Raw genomic sequence first — 8,077 nt, 5'->3', positions numbered from 1 at the left:
TGATGATATGCTTGATGAATTACATGGTTCAATAATATTTACAAAAATTGATTTAAAAAGCGGTTATCATCAAATTCGAATGAGGGAAGGGGATGAATGGAAAACAACTTTTAAAAGAAAATTTGGATTGTATGAATGGTTAGTTATGCCTTTCGGCCTTACTAATGCACTTAGTACATTTATGAGATTAATGAATCGTGTTTTAAGGCTTCACTTGGGTAAATTTGTAGTAGTTTACTTTGATGATATTTTAATTTACTCCAAGTCATTAGATGATCATGTTTTCCATGTTAGAACCGTTTTGGATATTCTGCGAACTGAAAAATTATTTGCTAACCTTGATAAATGCACATTCTGTTGTGATAAACTAATATTCTTAGGTTTCATAGTTAGTGCTCAAGGTATTCATGTCGACGAGGACAAAGTCAAGGCAATTAAAGAGTGGCCAACTCCTAAATCGGTAACTGAGGTGAGATCTTTCCATGGTTTAGCTAGTTTTTATAGACGATTTGTGAAAGATTTCTCTACTATTGATGCCCCATTGTGAGAGGTTATAAAGAAATCGGTGGGTTTCAAATGGGGTGAAACCCAAGAAAAGGCCTTTCAAACTCTAAAAGCTAAGTTATGTTCGCTCCTTTGCTTAAATTACGATTTTGCTAAAACTTTTGAACTTGAGTGTGATGCTTCAGAATTGGAATTGGCGCTGTTTTAATGCAAGATAAGCAACCTATTGCTTATTTTAGTGAGAAATTGAATGGTGCAGTTAAACTACTCAACTTATGACAAAGAACTATTAGCATTAGTTCGTGCACTTCAAGTATGGCAACATTATTTCTTGCCTAATGAGTTTGTCATACACACGATCACGAATCTCTTAAATGGTTAAAGGGACAAGGTAAGTTGAGTAAAAGACATGTTCGATGGGTAGAATTCATTGAAACATTCCCTTATGTGATATAATATAAAAGCAGTAAAGATAATGTAGTTGCAGATGCTTTGTCTAGACGATATACTTTAATAACTACATTGAATGCTAAAGTCTTAGGGTTCGAACATATTAAGGAACTATATGATGATGATCTGATTTGACCATATCTATAAGAATTGTGGACATCTTGATTTCGATAAATTTTATCTTGTAGATGGCTTTCTTTTTCGTATGAACAGGTTATGCATACCAAAGTGTTCCATGAGAGACTTATTGATTCATGAGGCCCATAGTGGAGGTTTAATGGGACATTTTGGAGTGGCCAAAACACTGGATATCTTGCAAGAACACTTCCATTGGCCACATATGAAAAAGGATGTCGAAAAGTTATGTTCCAAGTGCATTACATGCAAACAAGCAAAATCTAAGGTAATGCCTCATGGCCTTTACACTCCTTTACCGATTCCTACTTCACCTTGGGTAGATTTATCCATGGACTTTATTCTAGGTTTGCCTCGAAATAAGAAAGGAAGAGATAGTATATTTGTTGTTGTTGACAAGTTCTCAAAGATGGCACATTTTATTTCTTGTCACAAAACAGATGATGCTACACATGTAGGAGACTTATTCTTTAAAGAGGTGGTAAGACTTCATGGCATCCCTAAAACAATTGTTTCTGACAGAGATGTCAAATTTCTTAGCCACTTTTGGAAGGTATTGTGGGGTAAGCTTGGTACTAAATTACTTTATTCCACTACATGTCACCCCCAAACTGATGGCCAAACCGAAGTAGTTAATCGGATCTTAGGGACTTTATTACGATCTGTTGTGGGAAAGAACATTAGAAATTGGGAAGAATGCCTACCGTTTGTTGAATTTGCATATAATAGATCTATTCATTCTACAACTGGTTATTCTCCATTTGAACTTGTTTATGGTTTTAACCCACTAACAGTACTTGATCTTGCGCCATTACCACTTGAACACATTGTTAATTTAGATGGTGAACAGAAAGCTGAGTTGGTGAAATCCTTACATGAGCAGGCTAGGCAACGAATAGCCAAAACATATGATGCCAACACCAACAAAGCAAACAAGGGGCGCAAACGGGTTGTCCTAGAACCCGGAGATTGGGTTTGGGTCCATATGAGGAAAGAATGATTTCCTGTAAGAAGAAAGACCAAGTTGGACCCAAGGGGCGATGGGCCTTTCCAAGTACTCGAGAGGATCAACGATAATGCCTATAAAATTGATCCACCTGGTGAGTACAATGTAAGTTCTACTTTTAATGTGGCTGACTTGTCCCCATTTGATTTTTTAGATTCGAGGTCGAATCTTTTTGAGGAAGGGGGGAATGATACGAGATCAAAGGCCTGACAAATGCGTTCCAAACTAAATGGGACCATCCAGGAGTTTGTTAGCAAGGCCTTAGATGCGTACACAAAAGAAAGGGAAAATCAAGATTTCAAATATTGGGAATCTTGGTACAAGACACCAAATCTTGCAGCCAAAGCGCATTGGATCTCCGTTACGAGCATCAACGATTCAATTTTGATAGGAGATGGATCACAAGCCCAAATTCTTGAGGGCAAGGCCCAATAAGAAGATTCCAAGCCCAATCAAGAAATCCACCCATACTTAGTTGAAAATCAGGCCAAATTGTCAAAGTGGCCCAAGTTGTAAAGTTTTATTTTTATTTATTTATTTATTTATTTTACTTAGTTTAAATTTTATATTCAGGTCCAAGAGTCCCAAATAAAAGACCCTTGGCGAATTTCCATATTAAAATAATTAGGAGTTTTTTTAGTTTTAGTTTTAGTGTTCTAATTAAATTAGGAAAACATTTGAAAGGCCTATTTATATGGCTTGGCCAGCCACCCTACATTACATTACAATTACATTGAAAATTTCAGATTTGATTTGAGTGAAAATTCTCTTTGAGTTCTCCAAGAATTTTCTCTTGAGTTTTCTTTAGAAGTTGTTTTAACAATCTTTTTGATTGTGGGAGCCATCTTCAACCTTCTTCTTGCCATTGATATTCTTTGGAGGGGAGATTAGAGCCGTTTGAAGGGAGTTGTGAGATCTTTCGGGATTTCAAGGCTTCTTAGGACTTATCTTTTAATTTCTTACTGTCAATTCTTTCTTTATTTCTGGTTGTGCTGAATCTTTATCTAATTTATTTTCTATTTTTATTGTGTTTTCAGCCTTTTTCTATCTTAAGGAATCATTAAAAAAATCCCCAATTTCTAGGGTTCTTCCATACTCTTTTGGGTGAAATCGATTGTCGAAATTTGGGGAAAACTATCTTGGTGTTCAATTGGGCGTAATCGCAATCTCCTCTAGGGTTTCAAGATTCCTTATTAACACTTATTTCTATTCTCAATTTGATTCTTTCTTGTTTTGGGGATTTTATTTCAGATCTGAAAATTCAAAATCTAATCTTTTAATTTTCTCATTTGTTTGAGATCTAATTGTTTAGGGTTTTCGTAGGAGTTTCTCGTGACTTGGCAACTTGATCTTGGTCCGCGCGCAACCCCCGTATCAGGAGGCTTATAGTGCGCCCTTAGGCGAAGTCCTGATTAAGGTGAGCTCTAAGGTTTGGCGGGCTTTTCGATAGTGTATATGTCTCCCCAGCGAATACATTAAAATAATGAATCCTATTGTTAAACCCCTAGTCTGATAGGAGCAATGAATATGTTGTTATCTTATTCTCTTATTAAACTATTTAGTTTGCCTAATAAGGACTACTCAGGATTGGAAAAAAAATTCTGAAAAAGAAAGGACATACATTTAAGATGAGAGAGAAAATTATTAGTCACGAGTACCGAGGGAAAGTTAGTAGAGGGGAATAAGCTTGTCCACTAAAATTTTCTTTTGTGTGCACCCATATAAAGCCAACCTTAGCTTCCTAAACAAGTTCTTTATTTTCTTTGACAATTCATGCTTGTTAAACTAAGCTTTGTTTAATAATATGTTTTGATATAAAAAAGTAACGTGTTTTTGAATAAAAGTTATAGTTGAACAAAATTGGGCAAAATTGATAAAATCAAGTTAAAATGGTTTCAATTGAGTTAAACATTTTCAATCATGTTAAAATTGTTTTTAAAGAAGTCAATATTGCTCAAGGCTAAAAAGTATCGATACTTTTTGGCCAAGTATCGATAGTTTTCAAGATATGAATACCCATTTTAAATTCGATACCAAATTGACTTTGTTTTTAATTTTCACAAAAAATATCAACACCTTTTACCAGGTATCGATAATTTGTCTTTGGTATCACTGTGAACTAATTTTAATGGTCACTGAATCAGTCATTAAATGCTAATAGTTTCAATACTCATAGAAAAAGTATCGATACATTTTGTTGTAGGTGAATTTAATGATATGGTATTTTCATCCCCAACAGTTGAAAATTTATTAAAGGGTATAAATACCATGTTCTAAAGGTCCTACAACAAGAAGAAAGATTAACAAGCTTAAAGTTCAATCAATACAACCTTAGTGCTTAATTCTTTCATACTTTTCTTGTATGCACTTGAGACCTTTCATTGTTATTTTGTTAGCTCAAGTGTTCTTCATTGTAATTGTGCTTAATTGGAAACTATTCTGATCTTGTAAGGGATTTTTCTTGTTTGCTTCTTTGTTATAGTCTTTAAGAGGGTTGACTATTCTAATCTCATACATGAATAAATAAAGAAATAAATAAATGCAATAGTCATAGCCTATAAACTAAGGTGGTGCAACCCAAGCCAATGGGAGAACCAAAAGGAAAGCTAAAGGTGTAAGCCGTTTCACAAGCTATCGGTCCACACTAGTTGGCACATCTTCCTTCTCGTCTAGCCCACAGCAACTCTTACAAATTACAATATGCAAAAACTCATTTTACATACGAGGGAGTAAGATGAGAAGAGAAATACAAGAGAATAGTAGTAAAGCATGACACACAGGCCGTATTTATAAAATTACAACATTTTATCAAATGGTTCATCGGGCTATAACTATGCATTTCAAACACCGTGCATGTCAAAAATAACATACATAATACAACGTCTTGTTAAAGTGAATTATAACATATCCTTTCAACTTTTATGGCTACCAAGTTTAATTTATTATAAAACATACTTTAAGAACATGACAGGGAATTGCCACGGTAGGAGCAGGGGTACGGGCGGAGCCCCACAGATACACCGAGGGTGCGGAAGTCGTAAGCACCCCTCGCACCAATCTGAGATGTTAACGCTTAACAGTATTAACATAAAACCGAATAGGCCATAACACCATGATTAACATTTAATTCATTGTCAAAAGGAATGATTATCAGGTTACTCTTAAACGATTTAAATAGTCAGAAACGTAATAAAAATTGAAGCATGCATCTCATACAATTGCATCACCCAAGTATTTAAACCCGAGTACGTATCACACAAGTGGCTCTGATACCACAGTTGGAACGCAAGCACCCCTATGGCGCAGTGAAAAAATAAAACATTCGGCGATCCTAACCATGGATCCATGTGTGAGGAACGAATCGGGGTGAAATAAAGGTTCCAAAATTACTGAATCTCTATTCTGAGTAGACAGCAATGCCTCAGCAACGAGTAATCTGATCTACTATCGAGCCAAGCCGCAATCTATCGTGACTCCGGCCTTTACATAATCCACCCAGTTGACAATGAACAGAATGAATCCCCAAAACTGTTTTGGAAAAGACTTTGTTTTTACGATTGCTGGACCCCAAGCAAAGAAAAAACGAGATTTTTTATATCTATTTTTAGGGTTTCTAGAAATTAAATAAATATAACAATGTTTTAAATCGAAAGTTATAATTACATTAATTATAATAATGATTTCGGTAAACTATATATTTATTTGAATTTATATACTAACCAAATTCATGTTCTCATTATGCGTACAACAACCTTGTACATAATGTGTTCGATATTTCATTACCCAATTAAATTAATTCTATAATTAATTTAATTCAAGCGACAACCAAACACAATATCAACTATGTTTTATTCCGTTCATTTCAACTATAGGGTGTGACCCTGTAGGTTCTTGTAACATTAGCAGTAATACTTGAACGATTCCAATGTTACCAACAATGCGTGGCACCTAGCAATGCATCATTGCTACCTAAGTCACAAGAAATCACGATTTGACATAGCCTTTTTATGATTAACCTTTCATGAAATAATCCTTAAGTCATTTATCTCTGGATTGGACACAAGTCATGGAATAGTCACACTTGCATAGTCCATTCCATGTTCCTTTATATCTTAAGTAGACTATGATATACAAATAAGTATGGCATCTCATATCAGCTTATTTGAGCATGGCCATGCATTTCTAGTCTCACTCAATCAAGTGGCCTAAGATATTACTCCCATTATGTAGGAGGCACTTATCCTATATCGATCAACCATATCCCTCTACATAGGTCGTAGTATATCCAACATCAGCTTTTATAGAACAACCAGTTACAATGTACGTTTGACTGTATCAAAATATACAACTCACGATGTTGGGATTATGATGATCTCAAGTCTGAGGATCATATACATATTAATCACTATGAGTAATGTTGTGATAATTACATAATAATCCAAGAAACATACTCATAACGGGTCAGTCTAATATGTTGTTCTCTAACACACATATTCATCCATTGATTTTGTCATTCCATATTAATGACAAATCTTTATCATCAATCAACTACATGTTAGTTTTAATGCATTATTGTTGTCCTATCCAACAATAATACTTGACTAAGGACCTTTAAGAATAATCATATTATTCTCAGGACATTATTATAAAACAGTTTATTTATACACATAGAAAAGAAACTGAAATAATAATGGTAATGCCTTATATTAATAAACATGATAAATCAAGTATGTTATTACAACCATCTCATGATTGATCTTTGGGCATACGCTAACACTTCAAAAATCTGAATCAAGAAAACGGAGCAAACCTTGCTCAAAATCCTATTCTTATTAGTGATAATAGGGATAGACCTTTGAGACAGTATGCCGTGCCAGTATTTCATGGTCTTAATCAGAGTATTAGGAGACCTGAAATTGAGGCACAACAGTTCGATTTAAAGCCAGTCATGTTCCAGATGCTTCAGACAGAGGACCAATTTAGTGGAATGCCTACCGAAGATCCTCACCTACACTTAAGACTATTTATAGAGGTGAGCAATTCCTTCAAGTTAGCTGGAGTACTCGATGATGCATTACGATTGAAGTTGTTCCCATATTCACTAATGGACAGAGCTCGAGATTGGTTGAACTCATTACCACAAAACTCAATTTCAACATGGCAAGAGTTAGCAGAAAAATTCCTTATGAAGTATTTCCTACCTAGCAAGAATCCTAAGTTGAGAAACGAGATCATTGCTTTCCAACAAATTGATGTTGAGTCATTATATGAGGCATGAGAAAGGTACAAAGAATTATTACGAAAGTGCCCTCATCACGGAATCCCACATTGCATACATATTGAGACATTTTATAATGGTCTCAATGCTCACATGAGGAGGGTAGTGGACACTTCTGCTAATGGTGCTCTCCTTTCTAAGTTTTATAATGAGGCTTATGAAATCATTGAGAGGATAACCAATAACAATTATCAATGGCCAACCAATCGAGAAGCATCAGGAAGACGAGTCGCTTGAATACATGAAGTAGACGCTCTTACTTCACTCGTATCACAAGCATCATCAATATTCTCAATGTTAAAAAATGTTACTACTAATGGGTGTAATAGTTTTGCAGCACAACCACTGAATAATTTTGAAAATGTAGCCTGTGTTTATTGTGGGGAAGGACATTTGATCGAAGAATGTCCATCAAACCCAGAATCTATGTATTACATGGGTAACCAGAACACAAATCGAGGAAGGCAAGGGCTGCAATCCAATTCTATAACCCATCATGGCGAAACCACTCGAATTTTTCCTGGAGTGACCAAGGGGCAGGAACCAGTATCAATTATGTCCAACCTAGATCGACCCAGCCACCGAGTTTATCCCAACAAGCTCAAAAACCAACCCAAGCTGAACCATCCAATAGCCTAGAGAATCTATTGAAGGCATACATGGCGAAAAATGATGCCTCTCTAAGGAATTTGGAGAATCAAGTG

The 8,077-nt window shown here is 35.3% G+C and overlaps 1 non-coding gene across 1 annotated transcript; it reads right to left on the bottom strand.

Annotated features, from left to right (window-relative positions):
- Positions 1 to 7,310: 7,310 nt before the first annotated feature.
- On the bottom strand, positions 7,311 to 7,417 carry LOC128036331 (small nucleolar RNA R71). The gene has a single exon (XR_008193129.1). It is a non-coding gene; the product is annotated as a small nucleolar RNA R71 (small nucleolar RNA).
- Positions 7,418 to 8,077: the final 660 nt, after the last annotated feature.

Source organism: Gossypium raimondii, chromosome 13 (assembly GCF_025698545.1).
Source record: "Gossypium raimondii isolate GPD5lz chromosome 13, ASM2569854v1, whole genome shotgun sequence".
NCBI classification, from domain to species: domain Eukaryota; kingdom Viridiplantae; phylum Streptophyta; class Magnoliopsida; order Malvales; family Malvaceae; genus Gossypium; species Gossypium raimondii.
This window is presented reverse-complemented; position numbering and strand designations above follow the sequence as displayed.